Raw genomic sequence first — 18,155 nt, 5'->3', positions numbered from 1 at the left:
TCGATGTTTATCATTTAGTAATACAGCTTGTTTGCTGAAGGATGACCTTTGTTGACCTGTAATTGTTTTTGGTCAGTCTTGTACGTGAATCCACTAGATCTATAATTTTGCCTTTCCTAGTCGATTGCAAATGTCAGTAGACGCTAGCTCAGCGTCATCTTCCTGCAGAGATTATACCAACTGTGAGAACTGTTTACCATCACCTGAGTCTTGTAGCTTCGACTGTTCAGCCGTATTATCTTGACCGTCCAAATTACAAGAATTATTAGGAATACCTGAAATCGTAGAACTGAAAATGTCAGTGGAGCTTACTGATGCACCTATTCCGTAAAGCCATCTTCTCATCTTAGAAGCCGATTTATTTACTTCTTCAATTTTATCTTCAGCTCTTTTTACCCCTAGAAAGCTTTTTTCTTGCAGCGCCCATCATTTGCGCTCTACTACCCAATAATATAAACAGTCATGCTCATGTGTGGATAACAAATGTCTTTTATATTAATACGAAGCTATCAATTTTTATTTTAGTCAATTTAATAGTATAGCATTCTGACAAAAACATTGTCAAAATTTCATTTTCTTAGATAGATTTCATGTCATTTTGGGGCTATTTCACTGGACTATTGCAACGACAAGATAAAGGAATATGTAATCCTTCTTACCTGTTATTCCTGTTAATCGTTTATTTCCAATGCGGTAATTTAGATCTATGGATTTCGCTATTGAGTATAATAACGCTGATTATCAACACAATCAACTATGTATACAGACAGCTATCGTCGCTTGACGTTAAACCGTTCAGGTTTATTCGGCTCATATCGTGTCGATGCGTCCCCTTTTATTTGCTTGAAAGATTTTGTTGCTAGATATGACGGAGGTTCCCCTGGCAGAGACATCACGTACACTATGCACACGTTAAATGGTTCAAATGGCACCGAACACTATGGGACTTAACATCAGAGGTCATCAGTCCCCTAGAACTTAGAACTACTTAAACCTAACTAATCTAAGGACATCACACACATCCATGCCCGAGGCATGATTCGAACCTGCGACCGTAGCGGTCACGCGGTTCCAGACTGAAGCGCCTAGAACCGCTCTGCCGCACAGGCCGGCTACACACGTTAAAAAATAAACTTAGGATACGTTCAGGAATTAAGATATGTTCAGAAACCAACTGGGATACGTTTCAAAATGAAGTGAATAGCCGATAGAACCACTTACGCTGAATGCTAGGCACTTTGTGAAACAAGTCTGTCTTTTCCTCTTTCTTCCAAACATATGACTTTTGGAGCCTCTGAAGTTATCGCCCGGGGGAGATACCCCAGTTTGCCCCGAGCCCCCTAGATCTGGAGATGAACAGAACTCAGATTAACGGTAAACTTAACATCAAAGTTAGGGGCCAGTCAATAGACAAAGCGAAGAAATTCTGTTACATTGGAAACAAAATACCAAGTGACGTATAACAGGGATATTTTCAGCTCCATCTATCATTACGCTACAGTCTCTCACCAGCTCAATGTCAAACGGGAATGTAAATTTGTATTTTGGTACCTTTTTAAATATCATTTATTTCATATTATTGTAAACGAAAATGTAAAGAAAACATGTTGCACGAATTTGTAAAATATAATGTCAATTTAATTATGTGTAACCTATGTGTGTTTGAAGCTCTTGTCTGGCAGGGAAGGTTTTATCTATCTAACAAATTTATAAGTGTGGAAATAAGAGGTAGAGAGTCAGTCTAAGGCAGGATTCAGAAGTGAATATGGACAGAGGTGATATGTCTGATTATCCGAGATTAACCAGTTGCATTTCGTAAAAAGGAGATGTTTTCTTAATAGTAACGAGTGAAAGGTGAAATCTGGTCGCAACACGAACCAGTTCATTGTTCGTCTCCAGAGAAAGGTGGGCGTGACTGTGACTGGTGTCGTTCAAACAAGATTGCCCCCATTGCCGCCAAAACTACAGCAGTCTACTTCACTGAACGGCATCCCATCCTCCGCCACAACATTGCTATTGCAGGCGTCCAGGTACCATGGCCCTTGATAACACATATCTAGGTGCCCAGATGGATAAAAAGCTGCTCTTCCATCGACATGTGGAATACGTCATCCAAAAAGGACACAAGCCAATAAAAGTGTTGTACCCAATGTTCAACAACAGGGCACTGAACCTCGAAACCAAACTTCGGCTGTACCTGATGGTGGTCCACATTTTCCTCACATGTGTCTCCACTGCATGGGCTACGATTAATGCCTCCCAGATGCAGACCCTCCAGCGCCTGCAGAATAAGGTGGTTCGGTGGAGTCTACTTGACACTCCCCTCACGAGGGTGGTTACCCTCCATGAGGAAACGCCCATCGTCACTCTGAAGACGTCCATTCGAGAGAAGGCCAGGCGTCTCTATGACATAATGGATGCCCTGCACCACACGGTCGCTGGCTTACAAACATTGGCACCACGACTCCCCGGCACTGGCACTGCCGCTTTGTTTCTCTCACCATCCTTGAAGAATCAGATTCCGACCATGGCTAACGATAGCCTGGTTACGGCTACTAACGAAGCGTCAGAGTTGAATTGAACATTTGATGGGTGTCGACCACCGCAAACCACCAATGGTGGTACCTAATGTAGTTATTAGTTATGCTACCTATTGCCTGCAACTTGAGCTTCCACTGTCGGAGGGTAGTATGGGACTTGAAGTCCCACCACCAGTCCTTCAATGTGTACTCCAGAGATGTGGAATGACATCATTATAGAATAAAACACTTTTAACATTCACAAAGACAATAATATCGTAATCCACAGTCGACGCTGTATTTCAACCTACCAAAAACACACACCAAAAAATGTTCAAATGTGTGTGAATTCCTAAGATACCAAACTGCTGAGGTCATCTGTCCCTAGACTTACACAGTACTTAAACTACCTTAGGCTAATAAATACACCCATGCCTGAGGGACAACTCGAACCTCCGGCGAGAGGGGCCGCGCAATCCACAACATGGTGCCTCAAACCACGTGACCACCCCACGAGGGAAAAAAAGCAATCTGGTGAATGGTTGTCAGCCAAAATATCGTGGCAAGAAGTCAAGAAGTCGAGGTCATCCCGCTGCAATCCCGAAACTTAAAGGAATATAGCACGCAGTTTAAAATGCAGCGACGTTTAAACCACGTCAGCTGTCATTTACGCTTTCCATGATTTCCGGACATCATCTGAAAAAAAAAAGTGTTCAAATGTGTGTGAAATCTTATGGGACTCAACTGTTAAGGACATCAGTCCCTAAGCTTACACACTACTTAACCTAAATTATCCTAAGGACAAACACACCCACCCATGCGGAGGACTCGAACCTCCGCCTGGACCAGCCGCACAGTCCATGACTGCAGCGCCTCAGACCGCTCGGCTAGTCCCGCTTGACATCATCTGACACTAATGCGGGGGTTGTTTTCTCATCAAGGCCGCGACCGGCTGCCTTCTACACTTCCCTCCAAATGAGGCAGTGCTCAGTTTCAAACAACAAGTATTTGTACAGGTAAGATCCGAACGTTGAACATATTCACACTTTTATACTTGGTACAAAGTAACTACTGCAAAAAATATGATCGCCAGAAGCAAAATGAAAATTTTTGGCACCTAAGGACCACAAATCAAGATCAATTTTTGACTTAGAAGTGAGCGCATTCTGACGTTCTCCCCACCAGTGAGCGAAAGAGCGCAACCAGGTGTGGCCTCCGCCTACGCTCTAGTGAATCGATAAGAGCCGAAGCGCGCCATAAGCGGCCAGCATGCAGATGTGGAGAGTGGCAGTAAAGCGGCCGTTGCGCTGTATCGGGAGGCCGAATCTGGGCGAGGAGGGCTAAATATCCGCCTCCTGTGCCGTGCGTCCCACTGTTCAAAGTGGCGTCCACATCCGCCAAGCCTTTCTCCTGTTTCACGTTCCACAGCTTCGGCAGCAACGGCCTTATTGCAGAACGCGGTCACCATTCACGTCCTTAGTGTTGATAGAATAGAGTGATGGCTAGTGTGCTCAAAATGTGATTGTGTAGCGCAGATGACGACCGCTGCACGGGAGTTTAAGTGTTGCGCTGTATTAGCGTCCTGAGTAGTGGAGCTGGGAACACGAACAGGGGGAAGCACGAGGCAGAAATATAATTTGCTCCTGTTACGAATCACCAACGATACCGGCATGACAGGTCAGTACTAACATGTTTCCCTCCGTCAAATGTTCAAATGTGTGTGAAAACTTATGAGACTTAGCTGATAAGGTCATCAGTCCCTAAGCTTACACACTACTTAACCTAAATTATCCTAAGGAAAAACACACACATCCATGCCCGAGGGAGGACTCCAACCTCCGCCGGAATGAGCCGTCTCCGTCAAACCATACGACGTTATGGTGAGGTTTAAGGTCTGAGATACACCCTTGCCACATTGTCTTACATCCAGAAACTGAACATCAACGTCACTCCCCCTCCAGGCTAAATTTTGGTGGTAGCTCATCTTAATAACTGGAACCACCTACTTCTAATTCGAGTGCTACGCACTAACGTCACGAAGACGTCCTATTGTTCGAGGTATATGAAGCGATAAATCTGTTTTTGAATTCATTAACTTTTGAGCGATTGTGAATTCTGTGATTGATATTTTGATTTTAGAAATGAGGCCAAGTAAACAGTAAGCTGCTATTAAAAGTATTCTTTAATAACCGGTCGGTGGTACAAACAGCATGAATACAGACAAATCAAGTGCAGAAATATATTTCAGAATTGTGAAAAAAAAATACAACGTACATCTACATCTTGGGTTTACAGCATGAGCTACGTTACAAAGCAGAGCCGTCAAAAAAGGCTTCCAACTTCCGCTATTAGCCTTTAAAATAACCCCAGCTCGCAATGCTTTGTTTAATTTCGATTAACCAGTCAGTAACTGTCTTGCTTTAACATAAAATACGAAGGCCGTTCGGAAAGTAAGGTCCGATCGGTTGTGAAATGGAAACCTGTGTGAAAATCAAAAACATTTTATTTGCAATAGCTTGCTGTACCTTATAGCTATATGTCTACATAGTTGCCGGTCCGCCGGCCGCGGTGGTCGAGCGGTTCTAGGCGCTACAGTCCGGAACTGCGCGACTGCTACGGTCGCAGGTTCGAATCCTGCCTCGGGCATAGATGTGTGTGATGTCATTAGGTTAGTTAGGTTTACGTAGTTCTAAGTTCTAGGGGACTGATGACCTCAGATGTTAAGTCCCATAGTGCTCAGAGCCATTTGAACCAGTTGCCGCTCCGACTTAAAGCATTTGTCGTAGTGTTCCGCCGATTCTCTGCGCTTGTCTATAGCCCGTTGTCTGTGCCAGATGTTGTGCTCATAGTCGGCAGCTAATGTGAGCACGGATGAAACTCAAGGGGAGCCAATCACGGGCTGAATTGTGGGTGGTCAACATGCTGCAGGAGCATCTGCATTGCCCTGTAGAGTGCTGTAGAGAGTTATCATGAAGAAGGCAACGAATGACAGCTGTATTATGTGGGCTGCATGACGTTATGTGAAATCTCTCACCAGCCCCTCATAACTGGCGCGAGACACTATGTGGGCACACTGCCCAACACATCTGTGCAAAGCTTTATCGAATTTTCACTTTGGTTTCCATTTCACATCCCATAGGACTTTCCGAATAGCCCTTTTCTTCCCCATTACAGGTAAGTTGACGATGCATGCGTTCGCTGCGAAAATGCACCACAGTTTTAGTTCTGGAAACATCCCTAGGAGTCTTCGACGCAGCAGTGTAATAAGGTTTTAACTTGAAGCATCATTTTTAGACGAAAGGGAGCTGTTGTTATTCATCGGGTGATTGAAAAGTATCACGAAAATTGAAAAAAAGTCACTAGTGTGATATGACTTATGGAGAAATGCACGGAAGGATACGAGATTGTTTCTAGTAATTGAAGAAGAATTTAAACGACCAAATGAGAATGAAACTACCAGTAAATATCAAAACTGAGATTCCAGATAAAAATGTACTTCGTTTTGCTAGTCTTATTTATGAAATAGGAGGAGTGAAAATTACAGCCCTACAAAATTTGGCGGCCGCTGTGGCCTAGCGGTTCTAGGCGCTTCAGTCCGAAACGTCGCTGTTGCTACGGTCGCAGGTTCGAGTCCTGCATCAAGCATGGATGTGTGTGAAGTCCTTAGGTTACTTAGGTTTCGTCCTCTGTTAGAATATTGCTGCGCGGTGTGGGATCCTTGCCAGGTGGGATTGACGGAGGACATCGAAAGGGTGCAAAAAAGGGCAGCTCGTTTTGTATTATCACTTTATAGGGGAGAGAGTGTGGCAGATATGATACACGAGTTGGGATGGAAGTCATTACAGCATAGACGTTTTTCGTCGCGGCTAGACCTTTTTACGAAATTTCAGTCACCAACTTTCTCTTTCGAATGCGAAAATATTTTGTTGAGCCCAACCTACATAGGTAGGAATGATCATCAAAATAAAATAAGAGAAATCAGAGCTCGAACAGAAAGGTTTAGGTGTTCGTTTTTCCCGCTCGCTGTTCGGGAGTGGAATAGTAGAGAGATAGTATGATTGTGGTTCGATGAACCCTCTGTCAAGCACTTAAATGTGAATTGCAGAGTAGTCATGTAGATGTAGATGTAGTTCTGAATCAAGGGGACTGATGACCTCAGATGTTAAGTCCCATAGTGCTCAGAGTCATTTGAACCATTTGAGCTGTGAGTGGTGACGTCACCACTGACCCCCTCGCCTAATTGCACCGCATAGACATTTATACATACACAAAGCACACAGTTTGTGAATAAAATAGTGATTTTTCATGTTACAGTGATTATTATTATTAACTTATTTATTAGATAAATAAAGAAATAAATCTGCCTTTATTTAAATACATAAAACGCTTTATACGACAATATAATGTAAAGTGGCTTCAGATGGCTAATACAATGCCCTTTCGTGATCACTTGCTGACAGTTAGAAAAAGAAACACTCAACCACTACTGAGAAATGTATTATCTCAAGTAACTTAGTGTTTTTCCGAAAGAGACGTGTTCCTTTATATCTGTTAGTAATTATTTTTCCTATTAGTAGTTTCTCCTTTAGTTGGTAATACATTTACTTGTATAATTTCGTCTACATTACAGTAACTTAGATTTTGTGCCCGAAGTTTTCGTTCATTATTATCTTCATTACTGCCGGACAAATTAAATCTGGAAGATGAGAAATACAGAATTGTAGAAGTATCAGGTTTTAACTTACGTTTCGGAAGATTATTCAACCGCTCACTTTTACAATTCTTTTCATAACCCGAATCCTGGAGGATGACGGTTCAATCTCGCGTCCGGCCATCCTGATTTAGGTTTTCCGTGATTTACCTAAATCGCTCCAGGCAATTGCCGGGATGGTTCCTTTGAAAGGGCACGGCCGACTTCCTTCCCCGTCCTTCCCTAATCCGATGAGACCGATGACCTCGCAGTTTGGTCTCTTCCCCCAAACAATCCAATCCATAACCCGAATCAGCAAAAGGTAATGATCCCCGACTAGCATTAGCAACTGAAAACGAAGCGACACGTTTACAAACATTTATACATATTACTCTCGTCTCATTTTTCTTAGTATCTATATGAAGCTTAATTAGTAACTTTTGTTTCGTTGACTGCAGTGATTAGTGCACCTTGCATCGCACATCGAACCATAACTTTTCACTGAACAAAATTGCAAACATACTATCAGAAACCATCAATATAGTGGCACTACCATTAACTCTGTACTTCCGTCCACCACGAATGATTGTGGTATACACAGAGAAATCAAACGCAAGAAAATTGCAGCGATGTAAAGGTAGTCCTACAAAGGATCGACGATTGGTAGTTGACCTCAGCATATACGAATGTAGTTATTGCTTATAAACAGGGAAAAGATGAATATTTTATGATCATACGACTGCAGAACCACTACTGGTGGCAGACCAAGCCATTAAACAACTTTGTATTCACTTAAAAACGCGGCGGCAGCACAATAGATTACGCAATAACTATCTATTGACTAGTGGCAGCGTCGGCTCTGACGTCATCGTCGCAGCTTGCTACTGCGCACACATTTCATGATCCATATTCTAGTAAGCGTGGTCGTATTAATCGTCGTACTCGCAGCAAGATGGATATTAAGACCGCCGTTGCAAATGCTATGTGTAATAAGTAATTTCACTGTAGACAAGTGTATCGTTAGTAAGCGATAGCGAAACTAAGTATCAGCTCACCAGTATCGAAAAAAGCTCATGATATGAGCTATAAGTCCTGATTAGAAATAAAATAAAATAAAATAAAAGTATAAACTAGAGGACCCACTACCAAACAGAAATTAAGTTACCCATTTACAGCTAGGAAGAAGATTAATTAAACATGAAACGAAACACTTAATTTTAGCCAGGATTTTCTATTTGGGCGGCCAGCTAAATGATGGCAGAAGCGAACAGGATAAAAAACGGTAGTGGCAACAGCAAAAATGTTTTTCTGAAAAAGTAGATACCTTAAAATCTAATATAACTTTAATTGGTAGGGAAATTTGTCTTATACGCAACTGAAATGTCGAAGAAACACAGCACAGAAGAGGTATAAGTATAGGATTTCGAAAAGTTGCGCCACTGAAAATACTGAAGATTAAATAGCTAACGAAAAGGTACTGTATCATATGCAGGAGAAAAGAGCTATATGATGCAACATGGCTAAAAGAAGAAATATGTTGACAGGACACACCTTTATTCATCAAAGACTAGTTTATTTTCGTAATGGGTGGAAGGATGTGGGGAGCGGGCTGGCCATGGGGTACAGCGTAAAATTTTAGTGGATGACAACTTAACTACAATAATGGAAGCAGGTTACAGTACTGGAGCGGAGATGAAGAGGCTGGCATAGAGGAGACTACTATGCAGGAATTAGAGCTGCATCAAACCAGCTCTCGGACTAAACGACGACGACGACAGTACTGTGCTCTAGACACACAATTTTATTACCGTCTTCGTTGAGTTCATGCCGACATTTAACATTAACAGCAGAAGATCTATTTTAATGGAGTAGGTTTTATTCACAAATGCAAGTGGGCTCATGATCTCTCTCTTGCTTTGGCCACATATTTTTAAGAAAATCAGATAATTGTTTCTCTTCCTCTATTATTGTCTCACCCACTGTTGATGTTATTCGTTATTCAAGATTCAGTTATCATAAAAATCCATTGCTGTCAGTTACAGATGACTGATTGGATGATTTTCTTTTATGCCTTCATTGGCTTCCTATCATAAAACGACTCCATTCATTTACTGATTATGTGCGACGCGTGGAGTGCTGTTGACACTTGTGGTTAGTTATATGTATTCCAAGTGTGTGGCTGAATATAAATTCACCGTAAACGTCGTATTAACTTGCAGTATTAAAATATATGGTCGTTAAATGTATATAAACCCCGGTACTGGGTTTCAGCCAGAAACCAGTCGTAAATGAAGCAGTTCAGCAGGTAACTTGCGGCTGACAGCGTTCTGATTTATGAGTTCTCCTTTTCTATATTGTTTATGCAGTTTTTTTAAAAGGACGATAAAATTAAAGTGTCAAAGTCATGAATGAGTTTGTAATTTATTGCGTTGGTCATTCATTGTGTGAACAGGATATGACGCGGTACTTGCCAGTCTTATTAGAAAATCTGTTGGCTCGTAGCGTAGAACGGAACCGAGCTTGCTGCTTCTGCCTCCAGAATAGCAGCGATGTATCTGCTTATATCGTAAAGACATTGGATGAAAATATTCATGACAGATTGGAGTGTGTGCTGTATCGGTAATGGAGAGTAATATTTAAGTTGAGACGTGGGGCGTGCAGCACAGATAAGCACCCGCCTTCTCTTCCAAACCAAGCACAGACATTACTATTAACCATGTTGCACTACCCTTCTGTAAGCGGGAGAAAAGGAAAAAGCTTAACATCAGATCGAGATGAGACCTTTTTGATCGAATTCTATCTCATTTATACATGAGCAGAGGATGTTGTTGTATGCCTATTGCGGCAACCCGTCACACAATATTATCAATTCACACGTTTTTTTGGTCACATTGCATTACTTGTTTTTGACTCTCTAGTACCATAGAAATTATTTCGTGTTGTTTTAACGCATGGCGTATCACACTGTCACTATGTTCTATATGTTTCTTTCTTCGCCAATTCTGTGGAGAACATCCCCAGTCCTTATATTATCAGCGCAACTAATTTTCAACACTTTCCTGTAGCACCTCATCTCAAACGCTTCGATTTTTTTCTGGTCTGGTTTCCACAGTTCACAATTCACTACCATACAATGCTATTCTCCAAACGTGCATTCACAGAAAATTTTTCATCCCTTTAAGGCCTATATTTGATACTAGTAGACTTCTTTTGGCCAAGGATTTCCTCTTTACTTGTGCCAATTGTGGTGCGCCAAAAAATACTTTCCACTGGCGCTTCGCAATTCCCCTGTTCACCTACCCTATTATGTATTATATTCGTAATTTACGTAAATATTTTTGCAGTGTGCTTATTGTGTTGTACGATAAAGTTCCACTAACGTTTGTAGAAGTATACTAAGAAATCTGGGTGGGCGTTGCTGGGCGATGTTGCTTTCCCCCTTCCAAGTAAGTTGGCAGGAGTGGCCGTGCGGTTCTAGGCGCTACAGTCTGGAACCGCGAGACTGCTACGGTCGCAGGTTCGAAACCTGCCTCGGGCATGGATGTGTGTGATGTCCTTAGGTTAGTTAGGTTTAAGTAGTTCTAGGGGATTGATGACCTCAGATGTTAAGTCCCATAGTGCTCAGAGCCATTTGAACCATCTACATCTACATCTACATCTACATGACTACTCTGCAATTCACATTTAAGTGCTTGGCAGAGGGTTAATCGAACCACAATCATACTATCTCTCTACTATTCCACTCCCGAACAGCGAGCGGGAAAAACGAACACCTAAACCTTTCTGTTCGAGCTCTGATTTCTCTTATTTTATTTTGATGATCATTCCTACCTATGTAGGTTGGGCTCAACAAAATATTTTCGCATTCGGAAGAGAAAGTTGGTGACTGAAATTTCGTAAAAAGGTCTCGCCGCGACGAAAAACGTCTATGCTGTAATGACTTCCATCCCAACTCGTGTATCATATCTGCCACACTCTCTCCCCTATAACGCGATAATACAAAACGAGCTACCCTTTTTTGCACCCTCTCGATGTCCTCCGTCAATCCCACCTGGTAAGGATCCCACACCGAGCAGCAATATTCTAACAGAGGACGAACGAGTGTAGTGTAAGCTGTCTCTTCAGTGGACTTGTTGCATCTTCTAAGTGTCCTGCCAATGAAACGCAACCTTTGGCTCGCCTTCCCGACAATATTATCTATGTGGTCCTTCCAAATGAAGTTGTTCGTAATTTTAAGACCCAGGTACTTAGTACAATTCTCAAGGCTGTCAATTCAACTATTTATCGAGTAATCGAATTCCAACGGATTTCTTTTGGAACTCATGTGGATCATCTCTCACTTTTCGTTATTTAGCGTCAACTGCCACCTGACACACCATACAGCAATCTTTTCTAAATCGCTTTGCAGCTGATACTGGTCTTCGGATGACCTTACTAGACGGTAAATTACAGCATCATCAGCGAACAGTCTAAGAGAACTGCTCAGATTGTCACCCAGGTCATTTATATAGATCAGGAAAAGTAGAGGTCCCAGGACGCTTCCCTGGGGAACACCTGATATCACTTCAGTTTTACTCGATGATTTGCCGTCTATTACTACGAACTGCGACCTTCCTGACAGGAAATCACGAATCCAGTCGCACAACTGAGACGATACCCCATAGCTCCGCAGCTTGATTAGAAGTCGCTTGTGAGGAACGGTGTCAAAAGCTTTCCGGAAATCTAGAAATACGGAATCAACTTGAGATCCCTTGACGATAGCGGCCATTACTTCGTGCGAATAAAGAGCTAGCTGCGTTGCACAAGAGCGATGTTTTCTGAAGCCATGCTGATTACGTGTCAATAGATCGTTCCCTTCGAGGTGATTCATAATGTTTGAATACAGTACATGCTCCAAAACCCTACTGCAAACCGACGTCAATGATATAGGTCTGTAGTTAAATGGATTACTCCTGCTACCCTTCTTGAACACTGGTGCGACCTGCGCAATTTTCCAATCTGTAGGTACAGATCTATCGGTGAGCGAGCGGTTGTATATGAGTGCTAAGTAGGGAGCTATAGTATCAGCGTAATCTGAAAGGAACCTAATTGGTATACAATCTGGACCCGAAGACTTGCCCGTATCAAGCGATTTCAGTTGCTTCGCAACCCCTAAGGTATCTACTTCTAAGAAACTCATGCTAGCAGATGTTCGTGTTTCAAATTCTAAAATATTCCATTCGTCTTCCCTGGTGAAGGAATTTCGGAAAACTGCGTTCAATAACTCCGCTTTAGCGGCACCATTTAGCCTTCCAAGTAACCAGCGCGGCCCCAAAAAGCAGCGAATGAAAAGCAGCTGGCGCATATAGGAGCGACCGACGGCTTCGATCAAAAATGTACTAATTATTGAAGGGCCCTACACACGCACCAACCGACTGACCCACAACTTGGACGCGTGTAGACGTCTTGACCGAACAAAATACGAACTTCCTTGTGAGGATTTCGGGCGAGTAGGGCCACCAGACAGCAGACCCAGACCCCCTCCCCCACTCCTCCCAGCAAATTGTGCCACGCGTAGCGCTGTTTTGCCAACCACTCGACCAAAGTTGGTCTTTTGACACTGCGCGGGTGATTAAATGCTGTTCTAATATACAAGACAGGGCGTGAGGCAGACGAAACTTTAAGGACAGAGTTTCTGGAGAAATTTAAAGACTGCAGCTATTTGTGGGACACATGGTGTGAGGAATATAGCAATACAGATACACGAAATGAAGCACTTTTTTCATTTTGTTATCGAATCCATAATAGTTTGAAGTGGCACATAGGGACAATAAAAGTTAGTCGACCCTGATGTCACAGCGCAGTTTAACTGTCAAAAACGCAGAACTGGAAGCCTGAAACTCATATTAAAGTAAGTACTGAATGTCTATCGCAAGGTAATTACGGCAACAGACTTTAGTTACCGGTACTTCAATAGTTGTTTTACAGCTCTTCAGGCATATTCTGATTGGCTCTTACGCCATTTCACGAAATTAGATTTGTTGTTGTGGATGTTTCAGTCGGAAGACTGGTTTGATGCAGCTCTCCATACTACTTTATCTTGTGCAAGCCTCTTCATCTCCGAATACCTATTGCAACTTACATCCTTCTGAATCTGCTTATTGTCTTCATCTCTTGATCTCGCTCTACGATTTTCACCTCCCATACTTCACCCCAGTATTAAATTGGTGATTCCTTGATGTCTCAGAATGTGTCCTGTCAACTGATCCCTTCTTCTCGTCAGGTAGTGTCACAAATTACTATTCTCCCCAATTCCATTCAGTACTTCCTTATTAGTTACGTGACCTGCTCATCTAATTTCTGCATTCCTCTGTTGCATCTCATTTCAAAAGCTTCTGTTCTCTTCATGTTTAGACTGTTTATCGTCCATGTTTCATTTCCATATATGGCTAAATTTCACACAAACAGTTTCAGAAAATACTTTCTAACACTAAAATATATATCCGATGTTAGTAAAATTCTTTTCTTCAGAAACACTTTTCTTGTCATTGCCAGACTACATTTTATATCTTCTCTACTTCGGCCATCAGCTCCTTTACTGACCAAATAGCAAAACTAACGTACTACTTTAAGTGTCTCGTTTCCTAATCTAATTTCCTCAGCATCACCTGATTTAATTCGACCACATTCCTTTATTCCTGTTTTGCTTTCCTGATGGTCACCTAATATCCTCCTTTCAAGACAATGTCCATTCCGTTCAAGTGCTCTTCCAAGTCCTTTTCTGCCTCTGATAGAATTGTAGTGTCATCGGCAAACCTCAGAGTTTTTATTTCTTCTATCCGAACTTTAATTCCTACTCCGAACTTTTCTTTGGTGTCCTTTAATGCTTGCTTGATGTACTGATTGAATAACATCGGGGATAGGCTACAACCATGTCTCACTTCATTTTCAATCATTGCTTCCCTTTTATGCCCCTCGACTTCTATAGCTACCCTATGGTTTCTGTAGAAGTTGTAAATAGCCTGTATTTAGCTCGTGCTAGCTTCAGAATGTCAGAGACAATATTCGAGTCAACACTGTCGAAAGCTTTCTCTAGATCTACAAGTGCTATAAACGTACATTTGCTTTTCCTTAACCTGTGTTCCAGGAGATGTCATGGGGCCTGTATTGCCTCGTGTATCCCTGCATTTCTCTGGAATCCAAACTGGTCTTCCCTGAGATCGTCTTCCACCCGTTTTTCCGCTCTTCTGTAAAGAATTCGTATTAGTATGTTGCAACCATGATTTATTTAACTGGCAGTTCGGTGATTTTCACACCTGCCACCAACTGCTTTTTTGGAAACGGAATTATTACATTATTCTTGAAGTCTGGACGTATTTCGTCTGTATCACGTATCGTGGAGCCCAGATAGAAGAGTTTTGTCCTGGTTGGCTCTCCCAAAACCATCAGAAGTTATGACTGAATGACTTCTACTTGCAGGACGTTCGGACATTGTTTCAAGTTAGGTCTTTAAGTGCTATGTCAAATTCTTCTCGCAGTATCATATGTCCCATCTCATCTTCTTCTACGACCTCTTCCATTTTTATACCATTGTCTTTAAATTCATCTCCCTTGTATAGACCCTCTATATACTCCGTCCGTCTTTCAACTTTGCTTAGGACTTCTCTTTTCTCCAAAGGCCCCTCTGATTTTCTGTGGGCGGTATCTATCTTTCCCCTAGTGAAATATGCTTGTAAATCCTTACATTTGTCCTCTAGCCATTCCTGCTTAGCCATTTTGCACTTTTCATCAGTCTCGTTTTTTTCGTTTTTTTTTCGTTTTTATATCCTTTCGCCTGCTTCATTTTTTGCATTTGCGTTTTTTCACCTTTCATCAGTTGAAATCAGTGTCTTCTGTCTCGTACAAGGATTTCTACTAGGCCTCGTTTTTTTACCTATTTGATCCATCTGCCTTAACTATGTCATCCCTCAAAGCTATCCGTTTGTCTTCTACTGTATTCCTTTCCCCTGGTCTAGTCAACCGTTGCATAATGCTCCTTCTGAAGCTCTCAACAACCTGTGGTTCTTTCAACTTATCCGGGTCCCACCTTCTTAGTTTTCTACATTTTTCCAATTTATTCAGTCATGATCTACAGTTCATGACTACTAAATTGTGGTCCGGGCCCACATCTGAACTTGGAAATGTCTGACAATCTGAAATCTAGTAGCCGCGCGATCTGAGGCGCCTTATCACGGCCCGCGCGGCTCTCCCCGTCGGAGGTTCGAGTCCTCCATCGGGTTTGTGTGTGTGTGTGTGTGTCGTTCTTACCGTAAGTTAGTTTAAGTTACATTAAGTAGTGCGTACGCTTATGGACCGATGACCTCAGCTGTTTGGCCCCTATAAGACCTTACCACAAATTTCCATTATGTAGGCAGTCTGATACATTCTGGGGTCTCCAGGTCCTTTCCATGTATACAACCTCCTTTCATGATTCTTAAACGAAGTGACAGCTCTGTGCAAAATTCTACCAGGCGACATAATCTTTCGTTTCTTTCCACCAGCCCATATTGACCTACTATTTTTCCTTCTCTTCCTTTCTACTATAGAATTCCAGTCCCCCTTCACAATTAAATTTTCTTCTTCCTTGACTATCAGAATAATTTATTTTATCTCATCATACATTTCTTCAATCTCTTCATCTGCTGAGTTAGTTGGCATATAAATTTGTACTACTGTCGTGAGTGTTGGCTTCGTGTCTATCTTAGCTACAAAAATGTATTCATTACACTGTTCATAGTAGCTTGCTCACATTCCTATTTTCTTATTCATTATTACAGCCACTCCTGCATTTCCTCCATTTGTTTTGTGTTTATAACCCAGGTGTCCTGTTACTGCTGCCATCGAACTTTGCTAATTCCCACTGTATCTAGCTTCAACCTATCCATTTCCCTTTTTAAACTTTCTAACCGACCTGCCCCATTAAGGGATCTAACATGTCAAACATCCGAAGTTTTGGATCACCCTGGTTCCCAAGATTCCTGAAGATAGACGTTGACTGTGGATATTGTTATCACAGACACAGTTCCTTTGACTGTTCAGAGATGTCACTAAACCGGCCCAAAGGTGTAACCAACCATGCATGAGCAGCGCCTATTAGACGGAGGGGGTCCGACAGCCAATCATTTCCAGTCATTCCACGAGGAAAGAGGTACACGGCTCGTGTTGTCTGTAGTTCAACCATGCCTAGACGGTCAATAACTTGGTTCAATCACGTCCGCATTGTTACTTTGTGCCAGGAAGGGCTCCAACAAGGCAAGTTTCCAGGCAGGCAGAGTGAACCAAAGCGATGTTGATATGGAAGAGATACAGAGAGACAGGAACTGTTGATGACATGCCTCGCTCAGGCCGCGCAAGAGCTGCTACTGCAGTTGATGACCGCTACATGCGGATTGTGGCTCGGAGGAACCGTGACAGCAACGCCACAAAGTTGAATAATGCTTGTCGTGCAGCCACAGGACGTCGCGTTACGACCCAAACTGTGAGCAATAGGTTGCGTGATGTGAAACTTCGCTCCCGACGTCCATGGTGAGGTCCATCTTTGCAACCACAACACCATGCAGGGCGGTACAGATGGGCCCAACAACATGCCGAATGGAGCGCTTACCATTGCCATCACGTTCTCTTCAGCGATGAGGATCGTATATGCCTTCAACCAGACACTCGTCGGAGACGTGTTTGGAGGCAACCCGGTCAAGCTGAACGCCATACACAAACGGTCCAGCGAGTGTAGCAAGGTGGAAGTTCCCTGCTGCTTTGGGCTGGCACTATGTGTGGCCGACGTACGCCGCTGATATCCATGGAAGGTGCCGTAACGGCTGTACGACACGTAAATGCCATCCTCCGACCGATAGTGCAACTATATCGGCAACATAAACTATATCGGCAACATATTGCCGAGGGATTCATCTTCATGGACGACGATTCGCGCCCCCACCGTGCACATTTTGTGAATGACTTCCTTCAGGATAACGACCTCGCTCGACTAGAGTGGCCAGCATGTTCTCCAGACATAAACCCTGTCGAACATGCCTGGGATAGACTGAAAAGGGCTGTTTATGGACGACGTGACTCACCAACCACTCTGTGGGATCTACGCCGAATCTCCGTTGAGGAGTGGGACAATCTGGACCAACGGTGCCTTGATGAACTTGTGGATAGGCATGCACTGATTGCAGGCATGCATCAATGGAAGAGGAGGTGCTACTGAGTATTGTATACAGCAATCTGGACCATCACCTCTGAAGGTCTCGCTGCATTGTGGTACAACATGCAGTGTGTGGTTTTCATGAGCAATAAAAAGGGCCGAATGATGTTTATCTTGATCTCTGTTCCAGTTTTCTGTACAGGTTCCGGAACTATCGGAATAGAGGTGGTGCAAAACTTTATTTGATGTATGTATTTTAGCTGAGAGAATGCCATCGTTTAATTATACAGTAGAGCTGCACGCCACCGGGAAAAAATACGGCTTTAGTTTACCTTTGTTTTAAACCGTTCCCAGCGGTAGCGCGGAAAGGCCGTTTTGGTTATTGTTACAAGGCCAGATCAGACATTCATCTAGATTGTTGCCCCGGCAACTACTGAAAAGGCTGCTGTTCCTCTTCAGCAGCCAGACTTTTGTCTGGCCTGTCAACTGATACCCCTCCGTTGTAGTAGCACCTACGGTACGGCTATCTGCCTCACTGAGGCTCGCAAGCGGCATCACGAATGGCATGGTTGATGGTCATGGTGGTGAGAGGGGGAAGGGTTTGATTTACATGGGCGTAAGTGTGAAATTACACCTTATTTCAAGGTTATTTTAGAATAGAGCTAAAAAGAGGCTATAACTTACTAATTAACTCTTCCTCATGAATTCAAACAGTACAAGAGCGTAATGAAAATTGCACTCTGGAAGGCTACACACAGGTTTCCACACGGAATCAGATATTTAC

Source organism: Schistocerca gregaria, chromosome 3 (assembly GCF_023897955.1).
Source record: "Schistocerca gregaria isolate iqSchGreg1 chromosome 3, iqSchGreg1.2, whole genome shotgun sequence".
NCBI classification, from domain to species: Eukaryota; Metazoa; Arthropoda; class Insecta; order Orthoptera; family Acrididae; genus Schistocerca; species Schistocerca gregaria.
The sequence above is the reverse complement of the archived record's forward strand: the minus strand, read 5'-3'. Positions refer to the sequence as shown.